Here is a 23356-nt window from a genome sequence, read left to right on the forward strand (position 1 = left end):
TTGAGAAGGCCATTAACAAGCAACTCACAAACCCCCTTGAACTTCACCATCTTCTAAACAGCACGCAATCAGGATTCATAACGAAGCACAGCACCAAAACAGCCCTTATCACGGCCACCAACAACATTCTAAACATCCTCTACCGAGAAGAAACAGCAGCCTCATTCTGCTCGACCTCTCCATGGACTTCAACACATCTCTAACCACACCCTCATCGGAGGACTCAACAAGATTAGTATACAAGGATCTGCTCTCAAATGGATCTGTTCCTTCCTCATGGGAAGAATCCAAAGGGTCAGGTTGCCAGCCTTCACATCAGAGATCCAGAAACTGATATGCAGTGTACCACAGAGATCGTCCCTCAGCTCCATTCTTTTCAACATATACATGACACTGCTCACCAACATCATCAGTCACAAGACAACACAGTCATCTCCAACACGGATGACACCCAACTCATCCTCTTCCTGACAAACAAGACAAACACTACCAGAACAAACTTCACCAACTGCATGAACATAGTGGCAGACCGGATGCAAACCAACTGTCTGAAGCTGAACTATAAAAAGACGGAAGTACTGGTCTCTGCCAACAAGACCTCACCATGGGATTCCACCTGGTGACCATCGGAGCTAGCACCAACACCTCCACTCAATGACCATGCAAGAAATCTAGCGATTATCCTAGATGATAAGCTGAACATGATAGCTCAAGTCAATGTAGTGTGCACCTCCTGCTTCCACACCCTATGCATGCTGCAAAAATCTTCAAATGGTTGCCTCAGAACACCAGACGGACTGTCTCCCAAGTACTCATCACCAGGAGGCTGGAGTACAGCAACATTCTCTACGCCAGAATCTTCAAATAACTCCTACACAGACTCCAGTCCATCCAGAATGCACCCGCAAGACTCATACTCAACCTCCTTTGCTGCACCCACATTACACTGCACCTCAGAAAGCTTCACTGGCTTCCCATTCACAAGCACAGCCAATTGAAATTTCTCACACACACATACAAAGCTCTACACAAACCAGGACCAGTATACCTGAACAGCTGCATACACTTGTAACAACCCACCAGACACCTACCCTCCAACTCACTCTCACTTGCACAGAACCCACACATCTGCAGTAGCAAAACTGGAGGTCGCTCATTCTCTTACATTCTCTGACATCTCATCCAAGACATGGAACAATCTCCTTCAACACATCAAGCCTCCTTCTCACTTCTTCACTTCTGAAAAAAGGTGAAGATCCAGCTCTTTATATAAGCACCTCGAGACCGCACAACAACACACCTTGCCCAAGTGCCTGGATTCCTTTTTGGGTTATTAGTGTGCTATACAAATCAACATAATAGACACTATTAGAACTACTCCAGCACCCTCTTCTCTGTTTCTGCAGCTCTCTGATATTTCCCCTCTTCTCCTGTAGCTCTCCTTTCCACTTCATGGCTCTTCTCTAGCACCAATCCCCTTTTTTATTCTACTTGTCCTGCAAACCTCTTTATTCTCCTCTGAAAATGTTTGATTTTTCTCATCACCTGTTCTGGCTAAGGACTCCCTTTAACTGTCACTTTACATCCTGCATCTCCTTATCCTCCCTTTCCTCCTTAGGTTATCCATGCTGTTCACTGGTACTCATCTCTCTTCTTGCAACTCTCCTTTCCATCAAAGTACAATACTGAATGCTCTATTAGCATGCCCTTTCAAAGCCTATACTTTTTTTGCGAACAACTTGGTCTGTTAAATGTGCTAATTGACCTGATTTCTTTCAATATATGCTGGTTTAGAGAACTCCGCCCCAACCTCCTTTGAAGAAGGTGGGCTGCAATGTAGCTTTATTTATTGTCTATGAAACCAGTGGGCAGCGCCAATGCTGAAGATGGGCGGCATCAATAGGCAAAGCAGGCAGCAACCTTTAAAAAAAAAAACTTTAAGCAGAAGCACTTATTAGTATAATATATATATATATATATATATATATATATATATATATATTTTTTTTTTTGTTTTACAAAGTAGGCATTGTGTGTATCTAGGAGGGGACTTCTTAGACTTGGCATCCTTGGGGTGGTCTCCCCTAACTTTTTGCCTCTGCAACCCAGGTTGTTGATATGTGCTGGACTCTGTTTTTGCTGTTTTTGATACTCTGGGCACCTTACCACTGCTAACCAGTGCTAAAGTGCAAATGCTCCTATGTAAAATGTATGTGTAACTGGCTTCCATGATTGGCATATTTGAGTTGCTTGTACAACCCTAGTAGAGTGTACTAGAGGTGCCCAGTGCATGTAAATCAAATGCTACTTGTGGGCCTGCAGCACTGGTTGTACCACCCACATTAGTAGCCTGTAATCATGGCTCAGACCTGCCACTGCAATGTCTGTGTGAGCAGTTTTAAACTGCCAATTCTACTTGTCAAGTGTACCCACTTACCAGTTCTAAACCATCCCTTTTCATACATGTAAGGCACCCCTAAGGCAGGCCCTACATAGCCCCATGGGCAGGGTGCAGTGTATGTGAAGGGTGGGACATGTACTGATGTGTGTTACATGTCCCAAGTGAAATACTGCTAAATTCAGTCTTCACTGTTGCAAGGCCTATCTCTCTCATAGGTTAACATGGGGGCTGCCTTGAAATATTATTAAAGTGCAGAGTCCCTTTGAGAGCAGATAGAAATGTGGAGTTTGGGGTGTCTGAACTCACAATTTAAAAATAAAAATTTTAGTGAAGTTGGTTTTTGGATTGGTAGTTTGAAAATGCCATGTTTAGAAAGTAGGCATTTTCTTGCTTAAACCATTCTGTGATTCTGCCTGTTTGTGGATTCACTGTCTGGGTCAGTTTGACAGTTTGGCTGTTTCCATCTCTCCTGTAGACAGTGAGTCAAAGGGAGATGGGGTATAGCCTGCATATCCTGGTGAGTCATCTGTGCTAGAGTGGAGGGAGAAGTGGTCACTTATACCTGAATGGGGTGTGCTTGTCCTCTCACAGTGCAGTCTCCAACCCCCTGGTGTGTGTCTGGGGCCTGGCCTGGGCAAAGCAGGATCTTGCAAACAAGAGAGACTTCCCTTTGATGTTTCCCAACTTCAAAGGCAGAAAGGGGTATAAGTAGTGGACCCAAAACCCCAGACTTAGATCACTTCTGGTTTAAAGTAGAAGAGCCAAGGAGTACAGCTGAAGAGCTGAGAAGTGCTGCCCCTGCCTGTGACTGTGCTTTGTTGGGCTATCCTGCCGTTGCTGCTTCTGCGTGTGAAAGGGGACAAAGATTGGACTTTGTGGTAAATTCCTACTTGAGAAGAATCTCCAAGGGCTTGGACTGAGCTTGCCCCCTGTTCTGAAGTCTCAGGGCCATCAAAGACTTCCTCTGCCAGCACCTGGACTCTCTGCTGATACTCCTGCCCTGCCAAGTAGTGCCTAATCCAGTCCCTGGGCCCCTTAAAGGAGAAGCTGGTAGAAAACCATGAAAATCCAAGAAAACCTACTTCGGACGACTCCGGATGATGCCACTGCCGGTCCCATGATGCCACCTGCAACCGAAGCCTTGGTGCTTACTAGAGTGCGACAACCTTGCAGGCCCGACGCCGCTGTAGCTCCCTAAAGTCCGCGACTTTGTGGAAGTTGCTGCCCCACTCCGTGACCGCCAGAAATTGACTCTGCCAGAAGTGCACAGATCCAACATTTTGCACGGACGCCGTCTCACCTCCACTGCTCCGCAGCAAGGACCCAACGCCTCTTTGCACCACCTCCGTTCTGCAGCACTGGAACCAATGCCGCCTCAGATCCAGCGATGCCGTGATCCCCGACTCTGTGCACCGGCCAGTTTCCTCATTTTCACAAGGTACTGTACCTGGGGGTCTGTGTTACTCCGTGACCGGTGCTATTGGCGTCAGATTGTTGGGAACGACTCCGTCACTATGCCGTAATATCACCTAAATGAAGCATTTGGGTTTCTAAGTGCTATTTTTGTGTTTAATCTTCAAAAATTAATTATTTCACTTGTGTATGTTGGATTTTTGTCATTTTATGTCTTGTTATGTTCAGATAAATATTTTGGCTATTTTTCTAACCTGGTGTTAAGTAATTTTGTAGTGTTTTTACTGTATTACTGTGTATTACTGTGTGTGTTGGTACAAATACTTTACAAATTGTCTCTGAGTTAAGCCTGCCTGCTCGTGCCAAGCTAACAAGGGGATGAGAGGAGGGTTAACTGAGTGTGATTCTCCTTTACCCTTACTAGAGTGAGAGTCCTTGCTTGGATAGGGAGCAACCTGACTGCCAACCAAAACCCCATTTCTAACAGGACCATATAGGCTGGCTGCTTGGGCCGTGCTGCAGGTGTATATATGTGTGTTTGTGTGTGAGACACTTTTAAATAAGTTGTCCTGAAAACTCAGTTTAAATGTTTGAAACCCCCAGGGGCTCATCAAACAGTAGTAAGTGGGCACTGCTATGCTGTGTTACATGCAGTGCAGCACATGACAGTTCAGTGTTGAATGTAGTGGATTTCATTGTGGTAGGCTCAGCTAGGAAAGTCTGCAGTGTGGGAATAATAACCCCGTAATACTCTAAAAGGTTAGACAAAGCAATTAGCTAGATTGTTTTTTATGCAAATCTTTAGCATTTCAGTTGAGAAGAAATAGAACATGACATTTCTCATCAGAAGCTAATGTGTTATTCTTAGAAATGGGGTCTTTGGTTGGCAGTCAGGTTACCCGCTGTCTAAGCAAGGACCCTCACGCAAGTCAGGTAAGTCACACACAATCCAAATTATCCTGTGCCCACCCTCTGGTAGCTTGGCACTGAGCACTCAGGCTTAACTTCGAAGACAGTGTGTAAAGTATTTGTGCAATAAATCATCCAATAACACAGTATAACACCACAAAAATACACCACACAGTGTTTAAAAAAAAATATAATATTTATCTGGTTAAATGCAGGTCCAAACGATCAAATACAAGTTAAAATATCACTTCAGAGAATGATGAAAAAGAGTCTTTAGTCTTTAAAAAGCAATAAGTGTCTCTTGCAAGCACAAAGTACCTGGTTTGTGTTCAAATTTTCCACAAGGGACTGCAGAGGAGGAGATGCATGGAAAGTGGGGTGGTGCACGTCGATTTTCTTCTGGCGCACACTGACGATGAGTTGATAAGTTTTCATGCAGGGCAGGGCTGGCTTTGTGTCGATTTCCGGCGCAAAGACTGGCATCCTCTTCAGGTTGCAGGGTTTTCAGATGCTTCAGGGACGATGCAGAGAAATCCTGGGTGTGCAGGACAAAGACACAGGGTCTGCGTCGATCCGATTGGTGATGTTTGGAAATTTCTGTCGCACAGCAGGTGCTGCGTTCCGGTTCAGCTTTGTGTCAATCCAGTTGGCCATGCATCAAAGTTTCGGTTGCAACACTGGCGCTGCATTGATCTCTCGGGGAGCCGGGCTGCATCATTCCGGTTCGGCGTGTGGTGATTTTCTCACTGCGATGCAGGCTGTGTGTCATTTCTGGCAGGCTGTGCATCAAATTTTCACCGCACAAGGAGTTCTTTGCAGGATGAAGTCTTTTTGGTCCTGAGACTTCAAGGAACAGGAGGAAAGCTCTATCCAAGCCCTTGGAGAGCACTTCTCAGCAGAGCCAGAGGGTAGCCAGGCAGCAGGACAGCAGTCCTTTGCAGAAAAGCAGTCCAGCAGTCCTTTGCAGAAAAGCAGTCAGGTGAGTCCTCTGGGCATCCAGGCAGTTCCTCTTGGCTGGTTGCAGGTTCTGGTTCAGAGTTTCTTCACCAGTGGTATCTTGTCCAGAAGTGTCTGAGTTGGAAGGGTCAGAGACCCTGTTTAAATACCCAAATGTGCCTTTGAAGTGGAAGAGGCTTCAACGAGTGGCTTAGAAGTGCACAAGGTCCCATTTCAGTTCCATCCTGTCTGCCAGGATCCCAGTAGGGGGTTTGGCAGTCCATTGTGTGCCCTCCACCCTCCAAGCCCAGGAAGACCCATTCAGTATGCAAATGTGTGCAGGTGTGACTGAGCATCCTATGTTTGGGGTTGTCTGAGTGAAATGCACAAGGGAACTGTCAACTAACCTAGCCAGACGTGGATTGTAAGGCACAGAAGGATTTAAGTGTAGAGAAATGCTCACTTTCTAAAAGTGGCATTTCTAGAATAGCAATATTAAATCCAACTTCACCAATAAGCAGGACTTTCTATTACCATTCTGGCCATACTAAATATGACCTGCTTACTCCTTTCAGATCAGAATCTACCACTCAAACAGTATATGAGGATAGCCCTAATGGTATCCTATGAAATGATTAGGCCTCACAGCAGTGTAAAACGAATTTAAGAGTTTGACACTACTAGAACATATAGAACACACATGTTCATGTGCTGCCTTTTACCTACATAGCACCCTGCCCTGTGGGCTACCTAGGGCCTACCTTAGGGGTGACCTATATGTAGAAAAAGGGGAGTTTAAGGCTTGGCAAGTACTTTTAAATGCCAAGTCGAAGTGGCAGTAAAATTACACTCACAGGCCATGCTGTGGGAGACCTGAGACATGGTTAGGGGGCTACTTATGTGGGTGGCACAACCAGTGCTGCAGCTCACTAGTAGCATTTAATTTACAGGCCCGAGCATCTGTAGTGCACTTGACTAGGGACTTACAAGTAGATTTAAATAAGCCAATTGGGTGTGGGCCAATGTCACCACGTTTTAAAGAGAGAGCACATGCACTTTAGCACTGATTAGCAGTGGTAAAGTGCACACAGTACTAAAGCCAGCAAAAGTGAGGTCAGAAAAAGAGAAGGAGGAAGGCAAAACGTTTGTGGGTGACCCTGCAGAAAGGCCATTTCCAACAGTTATCAACTACTTATCAAAATTGGCAAGATCCTGAAAATCCTAGATGTTTCCAGAATATTTCAGTGGATAATAGTATTTGGCTCAATGAAATGTTATTTACATTTTACTGGTATTGCAAGTGTGTGAGGCGGACACGGTTAGATGTTGCTTGTATGTATTTACCTCCATTATGCTAACACACTGAGTTTTCATTTTATTAGCTCTTCAGTTGTAATTGTTTTGTTTTGGTAATCAAAGTGTCTATGGTTTTGGTTACCTTAATGGCCATTAAAACACCAGCTGCGATTTCTCCATAGTTCAACAGTTATAAGAATGAAGATTGAACCCTTAGTAATTCAGGATATGTTCTGACACACAAAAAAGAGGGGATCAGACCAAATTAACATTTCACAAAGGACAAGGATGGTATGCATATAGTGTGTGGTGAGAATCTTTGGGTAAACTCTAAGGGCTACATGTACATAGCATTTTGCACATCGCAAACAGCGAATTAGGCCGTTTGCGATGTGCAAAATGCACTTTGGCATGTACAAACCCATTTTTGCGATTCGGTAAACTATTTACCGAATCGCAAAAAGTGATTGCGAGTCACAATTAGGAAGGGGTCCTAATTGCGAGTCACAGTCCCATGTGTGATTGTTTTGTGACTACGAATGCGGTCGCAAAACAATCGCAGTTAGCACCAGTGTGACACTGGTGCTAACCCATTCACAAATGGGAAAGGGTCCCCATAGGACCCCTTACCCTTTGTGAATGGCAGTAAAAACATTTTTTCAGAGCAGGCAGTGGTCCTATGGACCACTGCCTGCTCTGAAAAATAGAAACGAAAACATTTAATTTTTTGTTTTTGAAATGCATCTCGTTTGCCTTTAAGGAAAACAGGCTGCATTTAAAAAAAAAAAAAAAAAAAAAAAAAAAAATGCTTTATTTCAAAGCAGTCACAGACATGGTGGTCTGCTGTCTCCAGCAGGCCACCATCCCTGTGAGGGCGGTCATTCCCAAGGGGGTCGCAAATTGCGACCTACCTCATGAATATTCATGAGGCGGGCATTTGTGACCCCCTTGCGAATCGCAAATAGTGTCATTGACACTGTGCAACATAAGGTTTTGTGAGTCGCAAAACCAAACTTAAGTACATGTAGCCCTTGATTCTCTAGTAAATTGAGAAGGGGATTTTTGGTGGTGTTTGGATTACTGTAATGCTATAGATTAAAGTTAGTTAAGTATTAAGGAGGAGTTGAATTCATTAACCTTCTGAATGCTGGTTGAGAAGCATATTTATTGTTTCTCAAGAACATTTAGTTTTAGAACTGCTGGAACTACATGCTGAGTGCTGTTTACTATTAGACAAGTTGTCATATGAATCTACTTCAAACTTGCACATGCCAGTTTGTTAAGTTACATTGGACTACTTGACTCAATCTTTCACTTTAATTTATAACATATATTGTTATGGAAGTAGTTCATGTTTTTTGTTACCAATCTGTGCATATTGTATATTTATTCCACAGCCTTGACAAAGTCTAGGAGACGAAACACGTGTCGGCTGTTCGTGTTGGATTATTTGCTTTACATGTGCCCTTTGACCTGAATATTGACCACATTGGTGCACACATCAATAAATGTCCGGCTGTTACTTACTCCTTGGACCCTGACTCTTATTGTTCGACCACTTGGATCAACCACTCGGAATTTGTTTTGGTGTGCCCTGGCTTGCTGTTCATTTATTTGATATCATCACTGACTACCCTGCAGTCAGTGATTCTGGACACCTGTGGTGGGAGGTGCCCGGCTGGTTGGCACCCACTGGACTTCGATATTGCATTCTCCTTAAGATTGACTATATGGACATTAATATGAAACCTGTGTTGATGTGCGAGCGTTGTGGCATCCTCCACCCTTTTTTTCTCTTTGTACTTGCATCTATTAGTTATGCCCAGCATAGAACTCTAATTCAAATGTACATATTTCCGTTGCAATTACATAATTAGCTTTGTCAGTGGGAGAAAGGTTCTGCGTCAAAATACGAATGAAGGATTTCCAATTATTTCTAAATATTTGCCTCCCTTTTGCTCAGTTTAATTTCTGACTTACGCCTGCTTGCTTTTGGATTACCTTACCACTAGAAAAATCAGGAGCAAATATTGTACTTCTTCATTATGTCTCACCAGACTGGATGTAGGTTTTATTACTTTGTGGCTGCACTTTAAAACGCATTATCTGATTTTGGACACTCCTTGCACACTGCTCTGAGTCTGCCCACTTTTCAGTAATTTTGTGTTCTCACTGCATTTGCAGGGCACAATACAAATGTAATGTTCATTTCAAACTTAAAATGTGAATATTGTTAAATTGTTAATAAATAGCTATTTCAGAGTGCATCAAAAACCATTGAGTCTCTTGACATTACATGTAATCTTACAGATTTTCCCGCTTCAGTATTTTACTGAAAGATGTCTATATGTACCTCTATGATACTCATTCGGGAATTACGGGAATTGAAATTCTGCTAAAAGCAATACGTGATTAGAGCCAATTTAGAAATAAGAGGTATGCACGAACAAGCAGCATCCTAGTGTTAGCCTTGTCAACATTTCACTTGGAAAAATCTAGTGAAGTGCACCCAAGGAAAATAACCCAAAATGTGAAGCACATGCAAAATAGGGTACTTAAACACTGATTTTGACTCTCATCCTTCCTTAGTGAAAAACTCAGGCAGCCCGGAACCCTCCACCTCACAGCTAACTACTGTATCCCCCCATATTTGTAGTTCTGGAGTGGAATTACGATCCTGGTGTTTCTGAACATTTCACAATGAAGCTATATGCAGGTGTAAGAAATATTGTCAGTTAATTCTCTTTTTGTAAATTGGCTTCAAAGTACTTCCAGTTTTGCTCGTTTTTGGATACTACCAGCGGGTCGATTGAGTACTCCTCTGGGTTCTGAGACACTGTTTTTGAGCAGCTGAATGTGGTGTCGCCAATTGCAGAGACACCAACAGCATCGGTGACCATAACACCAAAAGAGATGTTGCTGGATGGGTCACTCACTTCATAGAAGCCTGTTTGACAGTATTTTCACTAGCATCCTTTCTATGTGAGATTGCCCTAGAAACCATGGCAGTCTCAAACATTTGTAAAAATTTCCCTGGCATGCTATAAAGGTGCTTCAGAGGCATTTGGTGTGTGGGTAATAGAAATCAACTTCCTAAATTGTGTGTCCATTCCCATTTCACCACATTGGTCTGGCAGGTATAAAGGGGTCTGAATTGAATGAGCGGCATTAGGACTGGAATGATTGGAGACACTGATGGGTACACATCTTGGACAGTGGGAGACAATGGGTGCAAAGCTGCCATAGAGTGTTTTCTTTCACATTAACCACTGCCATGATGGTGCGGAAATCTCTCACTACACTAGTGGGGAGTTTAGAATGTAGTGGTCCACCACAGCAATGTGGTGACAGTGACTTTGGCGGCTGAACTGCCAAACACATTTATTTAGTTATTTATTTACTTGACATTTTTGTGTTGGATTTTCCATGTCTCATTTTGTCCAATTCGGGGTGCTGTTAGTCATTTCATTTACACCAGGGGTGGCTCCTCCGCTAGGGTGGAGGAGCGCCCCCACCCCGGCCAGCAGCAGAAGCTGCAAAACATCTATAGTAAAAACATTATAAACTGTGTTTATAATGTTTTTACTTATAAAAGTGGGTGGGGTACCGGCGTGACTGGGACAGAGGGGGAATGCACAGTACTCCTCCTCAGTGCGCATGTATGTTTGGCCAGGCATCTCGGGTCGGCTAAACATACATGCACAGTAGTCTCTCTCCAGCCTGGGCTGGAGAGAGCAAGCACAGGCTCCCAGTCTGCCTGTGCCTGCAACTATGGAGGCGAGCAGGGCGGATGGAGCGGCGTGGGAAAAAGGTAAGTTTCCATTTTATTATTTATTTAATTTTTAGTTGACCACACCCTCCCTGCCATGCGCCGCGCCACCCCAACCCATTTCCTTCCCGCGAGCTGTGCCTGAGTTACACTACAGGTCCTTTGTTGTCGAGTGGGCACATGATTTATAATGTCCAGCATGACACTGGATTGAGGTTGGAGGATCAATCAGTATGTGCCCGAGTTAAGCAGAGACATCAAAGCTACGGTGGAAGTCAGCTAGTGTGGGGATTTCGCTAGTTGTACACATACAAAGAGAAACAGCATAGCAGTGCTAAATTAAACATGTACATTTAACAAGCTTAACTGGATGGAATCAACAGCTAACTGCATCCCTTATTACCAAAAATAGGCAATTTCGGCACTATAACGTTCATGTGCACACACGCATACTTACACACACAGAAAACATTTAATCAACTTAAAATAACATTAAAAGTCAACACATTGATGGCAAATGCCCAGCTTAAAACCTAGTAAATCTCTCACACCGCACTGATCATATGCAGCTACAGCTCTATCATAGGAGGAAAGTAGTGTATACTGTTAATGAGGCAAGCCATTACATTACTGTTTGACTTGAAATGCTGCTTTTACTGGCAGAGTGGGGTGTGGTCACGTGTCTCAAGCAGCTGGGTTTCAAGGAACCAGGTCTTCTTCCAGTGGAAAAGGTAAGAGGAAGTTCTGCTGGAAATAAGAAAAACGTGTGATATTACTGTGACAGCAACCAAGAAGACTGACAACGTAAACAGTGATTTCTCTATTTTAGCTCTTAGTTCATAATCTTATAATATTTACAAAAGTTACTCCTGCTTTACAAACAATCTTTAACATTGACTCATGAAGTAAACTCTAGTATTTTCAAACAAGTGCTGGTTTTGCTATCCACGTAGGATATTGACCACCTTTATCTGACCCACCCACCACACTTCCAAGGAGCAGAGGTAACCCACCTCTCCTTCCTTTCACCCCAAACCTAATGTAGGATAAACAGTGCCACTTGCATTAGTGGCATATCTTCAGGTGGGAGAGCTTTTACAACCCTTGAAGGTATGATTTCATTGGTTTGTAGTCTGGCTATGGGTTGACCTGTCCAGTATAGCAGAATCAGTTGAGTTTCACTCGGTTGCAGTAGCAGTCAGATGGCAAAAAGTCAGCCCATAGTTTGAGTATTCATTTCGATTAACCATTCCACAACTCCATCACCACACAACCCATTACAGAGCAAGGGGATGATTCACAAGCATTGAGAGCTGATGGCTGTGTAATGACCTGCGGCAAAGAAACCTTCTACATTTTAAAGCACTGATTTTCCTCTGTTCTTCCATCAGACACCATTGGCCTTGCTTAGGATCACAAACACACAGGTTGAAAAGATGTTTGTCATGAAGCAAAGAGGTAAATGGTGGAAATACGAATGACTCCTTGTTCAGACGTTCTTTTACTCTGGGAATGGGATGGTGTGGTTGGGGGACAGGACAAAGGAGCATTGCATCCATACGTGTATTGTTATGTCTTTGCAGGAGGGAGTAGCCATCGCAAGACCAGTGTTTTGTATGCTTAATATGATTATATTTGGCATCCTTTTTTTTCATTAAAATCAATCCTGCTAGTGATGAACCTTAGGTTTACAATATATCAAAACCCTAAGGTAAAATAACTTTAAATAACCTTGAGGTTTCACACACACAAACACACACACATACATGCACGGACACACACACACATTATCCCTGTTAGACTTTTCATCCTTGGCGTGGCCTCCTTTAACTTTTTGCCTCTGTTTCCAGGTTGTTGATGTGTGCTGGGCTCTGACTCTGCTGTTTTTGTTACTCTGGGCACTTTACCACTGCTAATGAGTGCTAAAGTGCAAGTGCTCCTTTACAAAATGTGTACTTAATTGGTTTATCCATGAATGGCATATTTGATTTATTAGTAAGTCCCGAGTACAGTGCACTAGAGGTGCACAGGGCCTGTAAATCAAACGCTGCTAGTAGGCTTGCAGCACTGGTTGTGCACCCACATAAGTAGCTCTGTAATCATGTCTCAGACCTGCCACTGCAGCGTCTGTGTGTGCAGTTTTAAACTGTAAATTTTACTTGGCAAGTGCACCCACTTGCTAGGCCTAAATCTTCCCTTTTCTTACATGAAAGACACCCCTAAGGTAGGCCCTAGGTAGTCACAAGGGCAGGGTGCAGTGTATGGTTAAGGTAGGACATATGGGGGTTATTACAACTTTGGAGGAGGTGTTAATCCGTCCCAAATGTGACGGATATACCACCAGCCGTATTACGAGTTCCATAGGGTATAATGGACTCGTAATACAGCTGGTGGTATATCCGTCACTTTACTGTCACTTTTGGGACGGATTAACACCTCCTCCAAAGTTGTAATAACCCCCATAGTAATGTGTTTTATATGTCCTAACAGTGAAATATTGTTAAATTTGTTTTTCACTGTTGCAAGGCCTGTCCCTTTCATAGGTTAACATGGGGTCTACCTTTAAATATGATTAAAGTGTAGATTCCCTTTGGGAGCAGATGGACATGTGGAGTTTGGGGTCTCTGAGCTCACAATTTAAAAATACATCTTTTAGTAAAGTTGATTTTAAGATTGAGTGTTTGAAAATGCCACTTTTAGAAAGTGAACATTTTCTTGCTTACACCATTTCTGTGACTCTGCCTGTTTGCGGATTCCCTGTCTGAGTCAGTTTGACAGTCGGGCTGGTTGCCCCTCACACTAGACAGTGACACAAAGGGAGCTGGGGTGTAGTCTGCCTTTCCTGATGAGCCATCTGTGCTAAGAGGGAGGGGAGGACTAGTTACTCACACCTGAGCGGGCTGTGTCTGCCCTCACACAATGCAGTCTCCAACCCCCTGGTCAGTTCCTGGGGCCTGGCCTGGGCAAGGCAGGATTTCACATTCAAGAGAGACTGTGCTTTGAAGTATGCCTACTTCAAAGGAGAAAATGGGTATATGAAGGGCACCCAAAACCACAGACTTGAGAACACTTCTGAAAACCAAGAGGAACCTCTGCCTGGTGGAGAACTGAAGAGCTGAGGAAGAAGAGCTGCTCTGCCTGTGACTGTGCTTTGGGGAGACTTCCTGCAGTTGCTGCTTCTGCCCGTGCTAGAGGACAAAGACTGGACTTTGTGTTGCCTTCCTTCTTGTGAAGAACTCTCCAAGGGATTGCTTTAGAGCTTGCCTCCTTTTGTTTGAAGTCTCAGAAGACAGCAAAGACTTCTCTCTGCCAGCACCTGGAGTCTCTGGAGAGACTCCTACTCTGCCAAGTGGTGCCCATCCAGTTCCTGGGACCCTGAAAGGAGAAGCTTGGCAGTCGATGCAACTCTGATCTGGAAAATCGACGCCCGGAGCTGGGGAAATGACACACAACATCGCTGACGGAGGCTGGTGAGATCGCATCCCGCGCTGTGTGGTTTTCGGATCATCGTGCAGCTGGATTTCCACACAAACACCGCTGGGTGTGTAAAAACAACGCAAGGCCTGGCCGGACCCGAGAGTGCTGACCGGATCGACAAATCGCTTTCCTGCAGAGAGAAGAAACTACGTGCCCTGACCCGGCAAAAGGAGAAACGACACAAAGTCTCGCTTGTGAGTGAAATCAGCGCATCACAAGCCCTTTTTGATGCAGACTCGCCCGAGCAGGGTTATTTTTGATATGCCCAAGGTACATTTTCACGCAAACAGTATTAGTGTGTGTTTAAAATTACATGAAGACTCTTTTTGCATTTTAAGTGATGACTTGTGTATTGTGGATTTTGTTGTTTTGGTCTTGTTTTGTTTAGATAAATATTTCCTATTTTTCTAAACCTGTGTTGTGTCATTTTGTAGTGTTTTCATTAAATTACTGTGTGTGTTGGTACACATACTTTACACCTAGCACTCTGAAGTTAAGCCTACTGCTTGTGCCAAGCTACCAAGGGGGTAAGCAGGGGTTAGCTGAGGGTGATTCTCTTTTACCCTGACTAGAGTGAGAGTCCTTGCTTGGACAGAGGGTAACCTGACTGCCTATCAAAGACCCCATTTCTAACAATCCCTCTCTCTCTCTTATTTGAGTGGAGCAGGTGTAGTAACCCATAAAAATACCTTTCTGTCATTTGGACATGTGATCTACAGGTTACCTGCCGGTGATTGCTGCAAACACTCAATCTCCTGGAGTATCTCGTTTGAATTGCAGCTTCTGACTGTACTTGTGCTGTTTCTGTCATGTGAAGCAAGTGCATTTATAGACAAAACTATTTTACTGACAACTTTTGATCTCCAGGGTGCACACAGATCACCGTGTAAAACACATACTCCTGATTTGTCCCATGAAATGTGAGCCATTATTATGCAAACCTCACAGTTTCTGAGGCACTTTACTAAACTCATCAATCCATATTGTTTCCCAAACTCTTTTACAGAACATACAGAGTCCTCAAAGCTCGGGTAAATTTGCAAAGCGTCTATTGTTTTGTTTACTTTTGAGAATATCTGCTTCTATCCCAATTACACCTCAAAGTCCTCAACTTCCCAATACTATTTTCCACTGCCCTAAAAGTCTTCTCTAGTTTCATACACCTCAATAAATTTCTGAAAATCTCACTAAATGTTCACTAACTGATATGATCATCACGTTAATTTTACACCAAATATATACACATTTTCATTAGATTATTATTCACACACTTCACTGAGGGTCATTTCTTGATTTTATGCTGTGTAGCTTTTATACAGCTCACCTTCACCAATTACCTGGCCCTGCAGTGCTTCGTGACAAACCTTCCTGTTGTGAGGGATAGCTCTGTGAGGCATGCCAAAGAAGAGTCACGGCAAACACTCGTTTATCTCACACACAAGTTGAGCACATGTATATCACAATGGAAGATCAAGTTCCTCCACACGAGCATTTCATCCGTCACTCATTGGTAAGGTGATGCATTCACAACGGAGCAGAACATCTCATTCGTCATCATCTATTGTGTCATCTATCAATGTGCCGAAAGCGCTCATTTCTGGTCACGTGCCTCACATGGGAGACTGACGTGCTGCCTCGTGGGGTAATTATGGAGGCAGATTTTCAAACAGCTGAAGAATCAACATCCAAGGCATTCATATTCTGACAAGGGTTTAGTTTGCAATCGTTTGCTCTCCCTTCTATGCAGAAATCAAAATGTGGAGAAGTGACCTGCAGGTATGGGCATATACTTTCTTATAGTATATGTCTGATATCAGAAGCAGTGCCCCTTTTTCACTGCGCTTTAGTGATAGTTAATGATAATGGTAGTTAATGGTATTTGTTGCAAGTTCTTTGATACCATACATGTGGATACTGCTATTTTGAAGAGTGAATGCATGGATTATTGTGTGGGTGACTAGAATCGTTACATAACCACACGAGTCAGCAAGATGTTGGGTCACTAGAAATTACAGATTTGAATGAAAGCAAAGATACAATGACCTAAGATGCAACATGTTTTGAAATATGATTGTTTAGCTTTATTTTCTAAGCTTAAGTGGACTGTCAAGTGGAGGAATGTACTTCTGATGCATCAAAATGATCCACAAATTCGGAACAAAATGCTGCAATTCAGTTAATTCACCTCAGTGGGAATCATTAAGGTTGTTTCTTCAAGTAGAAAACTACGAGCTCGGTTTTAGTTTCATGCTCAGCATGGCAAGGGGAAATGGCCGATAAGCATCTTACATAATCTCATCCTGTTTCATTTAAGTGAAGGTCTAGATGAGCCATAATAAATTAGTATTAAATAACACAAATTTAATTACTCCTTCTTCAGCACCACAATCCAGCTCCCTTCGATTCTACTCTTGAGAGTCTGCACTCTAACAGAGTCTGCTCATAGACAGGGCATACATTTGTCCCCAAAGCTAACCGCTGTAAACAAAAAAAAATCAACTTGTGATGAGTGAAACCAGTTATCTCAATCTGGGTAGAAGCATAATTTCTCTTTTTCCAACCCATTTTTAGACCACACTCTGTTGGGCCAAAATGCTTTCAAGGCTGTACTATGGAAACACACTGTACATTGGCCAAGTGACTAGGTTGCAATGCATACAATAGAAAGCTGACAGTGTGGTACACAATCACAGCCATGTGGAACAATCAAAACTACACAGGACATCAGCATCACATTTAAAACAATCTGTGCCATGCAAATATTTGAACACTGGATCCCTAACTAATAACCCATTAAAGGCTAAGACCTCCTGATTTCCAAAACAGTAATTCCTTTAACAGTAAAGTAAGCATTCTAGAGCTTTACAGGGTATTCCCATGCTGACAGCCCATTTACTCTTTGCTCTAAACTACTCATTATCATTATTCCCCTTCCTAATAATGGATATAATGTTGTCACTGGCCACACATTCCAACAAATGGTAGTCCTCTTTATAACAGTTTTTATAATACGGCACTATGGAGTGCAGCACTACGTGATTCTCAGTTCTATGATTATGTACCATTACATTGGAAAATATGAATGTAAATTTCCAAAAGTTGTCAATATTAATACATTTAGAAATGGCATTTGTTTTTCTTTTCATTTAAAACGGATTCAGGAAATAGTTCGTTTTTCGGAATTGTGCTTTAATGTCTCACTTAAAGTGAGGGATGACCTAAAGGGACATATTTATTACATTTTCACACAATGCAGCTCTTTGCTACTTTCCGAAAAAAGGCGAGAGCTGAACATATGACACTGTTTCTCTCTTCCTTTTCGCTGGTGTACTTCGGCTGCCTTGAGCCAATGCACACTCCTTTCCACCATAGTGCAAGTGTATGTCCGTGATGTAAAGCAAGTGTTTTGTACGGACTGGGTACCGTTTCATTAAAAAATACTATGCTTAGGTACAGTTTAACACTTTTTCCAAAGTATACGTGTGCTGTACAGTCCAGAAGCAAAATGCCATGGAAGATTGTTTATGTGCAGATAGGTGTCCCTTCCTGCACATAAACAATCATTCAAAAATGATGCTTTGGTACTTCTCTGTGTGCTGCATTTTGCAGCACACATAGAAGTGCCAAATCACCATTGTAGCTACCTTCCTGCACATGAACTATCACTCCCCTCAATGCAGACACCCTTGTACTATGGTGCAAGGATGCCTGCATTTGCTCTAGGCAGCTAAATTTAGTGTCCTCGCAGGGGGAAACACAGGGATATGTTGTATTTGTGTAAATACAGTGCATCCCTGTGTTTCAAAAAGTGGTACTGAAAATTGACGCTGCGCCACTTATTTGTAAATCAGGGCCTATGTTTATTATCATTTTTCTTTTTACGGTTGGCAGGGCCACGGGCAATGACAGGTGCACAGCACTCCCTTCGGTGCGCATGTATGCTTGGCCGGCCGTCTTGGGACGGCTAAACACACATGCCCTCTGGGCTCTCTCCAACCCAGCACTGTATTGCTGGATGGTAGACAGCAGGCAGAGGCTCCCACTCTGCCTCGGAGCACCAAGCCAGGGCGCTCCGGCCAATTATAACGCTGCTTTCAAGCTACCAGCAGCATGAAGGCAGTATCAGGATTGGCAGCAGGGCAGGCTGGGAGCCTGTGCCTGTTGTGGCAAGGAGCGGCACAGCGAAGGGGGCAGCGCGTCAGGTACGTTTTTTTTGTTTTTTGTTGGTTTTTTAAAAATGTATTTATTTACTGTTTGTCATTTCCCCCATCTCCCTGCGCTCACCCCGCTGATTTTGACCGTCGCGAGCTGCGACTGTTACCATAGAATTATAAGGCTGTTTTCCCGTTCCGTGAAGTATATTTATATAATAACGGGAAAAATGGAGCTTGACACTTGCATGTCTTAAAAATTGTAGTAAAAAACACTATTCTTCAGAGCACAATACGTGTTTGGTGCAATCATCGAGGTCCTTTTCACACAATTTCTTGTGGGGTTAAACCAGCATACATTCCTTTTAAATATTAACGAAAAATTTTAAAATGCACAGTTGGTTTCTGCGCTTACACTGATATAAATTTAGAAACAAACCACGTTTCAAATCAGAACCACATCAATTAATGCCATTTCTAACCAAAAGAATATTGTTATGTCATATTTTTAAAATTCAGACGTAATGTGACATAATTGCACTGAAGTTGGACAGCTCCTTTTCGGTTTTTAGCAACTATGTACTGTTGCGTGCTGTTCCGGTTGCCTTACTTAGGTATTTTTTTGGGTGTGTACTCAGTCTCTTTGCAGGCAAACAAACCAAGGTAACAGGGATAGCCGAGCCAAGGTCGTAGTGGTGCTCATCTACAGGCGCCCGAATACATAGCAGCTAAGCTTTACCTGCCTTTATGGAAAGTCTAGAAATGCACCCTCCCGCACGCCAACTACAAATGCCAGCATGTTCACAGAACACTGAATTTAATTAACCGGAGTCTCGCGTTTCACAGTTGAGGGAACCCTAGTCAGACCCACAACATGCCTTTGTTGAAAACTTGCCTATCAAAGAACCATAACAGTGGATCTCAGTTTTTTTTTGTTTTTTGTTGGTTTTTTAAAAATTTATTTATTTACTGTTTGTCATTTCCCCCATCTCCCTGCGCTCACCCCGCTGATTTTGACCGTCGCGAGCTGCGACTGTTACCATAGAATTATAAGGCTGTTTTCCCGTTCCATGAAGTATATTTATATAATAACGGGAAAAATGGAGCTTGACACTTGCATGTCTTAAAAATTGTAGTAAAAAACACTATTCTTCAGAGCACAATACGTGTTTGGTGCAATCATCGAGGTCCTTTTCACACAATTTCTTGTGGGGTTAAACCAGCATACATTCCTTTTAAATATTAACGAAAAGTTTTAAAATGCACAGTTGGTTTCTGCGCTTACACTGATATAAATTTAGAAACAAACCACGTTTCAAATCAGAACCACATCAATTAATGCCATTTCTAACCAAAAGAATATTGTTATGTCATATTTTTAAAATTCAGACGTAATGTGACATAATTGCACTGAAGTTGGACAGCTCCTTTTCGGTTTTTAGCAACTATGTACTGTTGCGTGCTGTTCCGGTTGCCTTACTTAGGTATTTTTTTGGGTGTGTACTCAGTCTCTTTGCAGGCAAACAAACCAAGGTAACAGGGATAGCCGAGCCAAGGTCGTAGTGGTGCTCATCTACAGGCGCCCGAATACATAGCAGCTAAGCTTTACCTGCCTTTATGGAAAGTCTAGAAATGCACCCTCCCGCACGCCAACTACAAATGCCAGCATATTCACAGAACACTGAATTTAATTAACCGGAGTCTCGCGTTTCACAGTTGAGGGAACCCTAGTCAGACCCAAAACATGCCTTTGTTGAAAACTTGCCTATCAAAGAACCATAACAGTGGATCTCAGGTGTTAAAAAGCAGTGAATGCTGCACGGTCTTGCATCTAATTTGTAATTTTCCTTCTTTGTCGAGTGCTTTTAAGGGGAATTAGAGTAACAGCCATGATAGCTGACTGTGAGCTACATTTTTGCTCTATGTCCTTCCTGAGTGAAACAAGCAATGGCAAAGCCAATAGGTTTCACGTATGCAAAAGCTAATGGCTTTGCCAATGGGTTACAGGCATGTTGTTCACCAGCATGGTTTCTTTTCAGCATGACTAAAACTTAGTAGTATAGAGGAAAGTGGCATGAGTCTCATAGAGTGGAATGGCAAAGAGAGGAGTATAGTGTTAAACAGTGGTGCAACAGAGAGTGTCATGTATTGGAGTGGCATACTGTGGAGTTGTGTGGAGTGGTATACACTGGTGTGGCATACAAAAGAGTGGATTTCTGTAGAGTGTATTGGTGTAGAGTGTTGCAGAGTATACTGGGGTAGAGTGCAGTGACATTTAATTCAGTGGTGTACAATGTAGCATTGTAGAATGCAGTGGTGCAGATTAGAGTCCTGCATAGAAGAGTGCAGTGGTGTGGTGTAGAGTGGAGTGGTCCACAGTAGGGTTGCACAGAGTAGAGTGGCATAGAGTGCAGGGACATAGAGGAGAACAGTGTATTGTGGTACAAAGTGGAGTGGCATAGAGTTGAGTGATGCTGAAGACAGGGGTGCAGAGTATAGTCAAGTGGCATAGAGTGCAGTGACATAAAGTGTAGTGGTGTAGAGTGAAGTAGTGCAGAATGGCGTACAGTTCAGTGGCTGAGAGTCCAGTGTTGCAGAGTAGAGTTTTGGAGTGCAGTGGTGTATAGTGGTGTAGAGTGGCGTGGAAAGCAAAGACGTAGAATACAGTGTTTAAGAATAGGGTGGCGTAGAGTGCAGTGGCATAGAGTGGAATGGTGCAGAGTGGATTACAGTGGCATTGAGTACATTGGTGTAGAAGAGATTCTTTCAGAGTAGAGTGGGGTGGAGTGGTACAGGATAGAGTGCAGGTGCTTAGAGTTGCATAGAGTGTAGTGGTGTAGAGTAAAGTGGTGTAGAGTGCAGTGGTATAAAGTACAGTGGAGTAGAGTAGATTAGAGTGGTATACAATGAATTGGTGTAGAGGATCAGGGGCATGGAGGTGAGTGCTACACAGTAAAGTGCATTGGCACAGAGTGTATTGGCAGAGTGTAGAGCCATATAGTGCAGTGTTGTAGAGTGGCATACAGTACAGTGGCATAGAGTGCAGTTGTGCAGAGAAGATTGGTGTGGCCTAGACTTGAGTGGTGTAGAGTACAGTGGTATAGAGTGGAGTGGTGCAGAGGCCTGGAGTAGTGTAAAGTGGAGTGGTGCAGAGTAGAGTAGAGTGGAGTGGCGTGGAGTGGGGTATTTAGGGTGTGGAGGCACACTGCCATTACAGACAACACATTTGCAATCAAAATGACTATTACATTTGCACAGCATGGGAGTCTGGCCCTCTATGTAGTGTGCTAAACGTTGTACACTGTGCAGAGGGCAACCACACTTTGGTTTACAGAGGTAAAAACTAGACCACCTAATGCTCTATTTCTATGGTAGCTTGGTTGAGCAGTTAGACTAATCTTGGAGAAGTGCAAAGCATTTGTTGTCATCATAGTATTAATAAATGAAAAGACACACTCAAAAGAATAATTTGAGACCAATTTACAAAAATACTTAACATTTTCATAACATTTTTAAGACCAAGATCATCAAAAGTACTTTTTACGTTATGAATTTTCAAAGTTTAGAAAATGTCTCAGTCCTGTTCGTAATTATGCATCATAGGAATCAATAGAGAAATACCTTAAAAATGCATATAAAATCAGGCAATGTGTTTACCAATGTCTATTCTCGTTTGTAGGTCGAGGTTGTTGGTGGGCCCTGTAGACCAGCTGGAGCAGTTCGGGCGGCTCCTGGTTTCAGTAGGAGTAGCTGCAGAAAGTCTTTGGAGCTGGTGCAAGGCCACTGCGGGGGACCACTTGAAAAAGCACTGCACAGGTGAACTTTAAGGTGAGTCCAATGAGTCCCCTTGGAGTGGCGAGGTTGCAAGGAGTGGGGGACCCTTAGAACACAGCTGGATCTTTGGTGCAGGGGCACAGGGTGGCCAGGTGCAGAGCGAATCGGTGAGCCAAGAGCTGTGCCCAAAGGTGCCTTTGGGAGCAGGAGGTAGGTCACTTTGAGGGTTGCTTGCAGGTTAGCAGGGTCACTCTGGTGGGAGGTCCAGGTGTTTGCTTGACTAGGGCTTCCTCCTGGTCCTTTTGCAGTCTGGAATAGACTGTCCTTCTGGGTGTCTAATGTTGGGGGTCCAGTACCCCTGGCTATTGCACAGTTCAGCCATTGGAGGTTTCAGTGGCACCAAACTTGTAACACTTGCAGGGTGTGTCCTCCTGGTCTGTTAGGTGAAATTTGGTCTGGCTGCAGTGCCTGGTTCCTTGGTCAGTCGCCGATTACTGAACTAGGTTTTTACTGGCTTTTGGTCTTTGATGCAAAAGAGTGATGACTTCACTCAGAAAGGAGATCTTCAACAACTTGTAGAAAGGTGGAGGTCCTCTGGGGATTTTTAGAGTCTGTCCAATGTCTGAGCAGCTCCCTCAGTGGGGATTGTTGAGGCCTGGGTGCTATAGGCAGGGTTTGGTGCCTTTTTCTTGATGCCGCAGGACTTCATTTCTCAAACCTTGGGTCTTCTTTGTTGCTGGTCTTCTTGTGTCCTTGGAATCTGAATCTCTGATCTAGGGGTGCCCAATAAATACTGTATTTATTGAGGTTTAGGGGAGTACCTATTAGTGACCAATGGGTCATCTCCCTTGGGGTGACTACATCCACTATATGACCACTTCCAGTGGGCAGAGGTCACTCCCCTATCTCTAAAAGGCTATTTTCTTACCATGCAAGATAGAGGAAAATGAAATGGAGTGGTTACCTCACATGCAACACCTTAGGGGTGGTTCAAGCTAGTGGTGGCCACTCCTCCTGTCCTTTGTGTGTTTTCCCGCCACTGCTCCCACCAAAAGTGGGGGCTTGCAATGGGGGCAGCCATCTGCTGCTATCAGCAGAACTGGGGGTCGAATTTCAATGGCAGTAAGCCCTTTGAAGCTCACTAGCAGGGCAGTGCTCATTCCTTAAGAGGGAGGTGTGACACCTCCACCCAGGAAGGGCTTTGTTCTGGGAACCAGAGAGCATGGGTGC

General features: G+C 43.5%; 1 long non-coding RNA gene across 1 annotated transcript in view; it reads right to left on the reverse strand.

The window, feature by feature from the left end:
• Nucleotides 1–11348: 11348 nt before the first annotated feature.
• Nucleotides 11349–23356, reverse strand: part of LOC138284202 (uncharacterized) — a 350079-nt gene continuing 338071 nt past the window's right edge. The window contains exon 5 of the long non-coding RNA XR_011201357.1: nt 11349–11471. This is a non-coding gene — a long non-coding RNA (uncharacterized lncRNA). The remainder of the gene's footprint in view (nt 11472–23356) is intronic.

The sequence above is a fragment of the Pleurodeles waltl genome, chromosome 3_1 (genome assembly GCF_031143425.1).
Source record: "Pleurodeles waltl isolate 20211129_DDA chromosome 3_1, aPleWal1.hap1.20221129, whole genome shotgun sequence".
NCBI lineage: Eukaryota > Metazoa > Chordata > Amphibia > Caudata > Salamandridae > Pleurodeles > Pleurodeles waltl.